The sequence below is a fragment of the Nannospalax galili genome, unplaced genomic scaffold (genome assembly GCF_000622305.1).
Source record: "Nannospalax galili isolate Female #2095 unplaced genomic scaffold, S.galili_v1.0 scaffold816, whole genome shotgun sequence".
Lineage (NCBI taxonomy): Eukaryota > Metazoa > Chordata > Mammalia > Rodentia > Spalacidae > Nannospalax > Nannospalax galili.
The window spans coordinates 230,909-231,220 of NW_008338116.1; positions in this window are offsets into that span (position 1 = coordinate 230,909).

Below are 312 nucleotides of genomic sequence, written 5' to 3' on the forward strand. Positions count from 1 at the left end.
CAATAGCTCTGTAATACAGTTTAAAATCTAGTATAGTAATCACCCCAGCATTGCTCTTAGTGCTCAGAGCTGCTTTGGCTATCCAGGGTCTTTTGTGCTTCCATATGAATCTTAGGATTTTTTTTTCCAATTCTCTGAAAAATGCCATGGGGATTTTGATTGGTATTGTGTTGAATCTATATATGACTTTTGATAGGAATGTCATTTTCACAATATTAATTCTTCCAATCCATGAGCATGGGAGCTCCTTCCATCTTCTGATGTCTTCCTCAATCTCTTTCTTTAAAGAGTTAAATTTTTTTCATTGTAGAG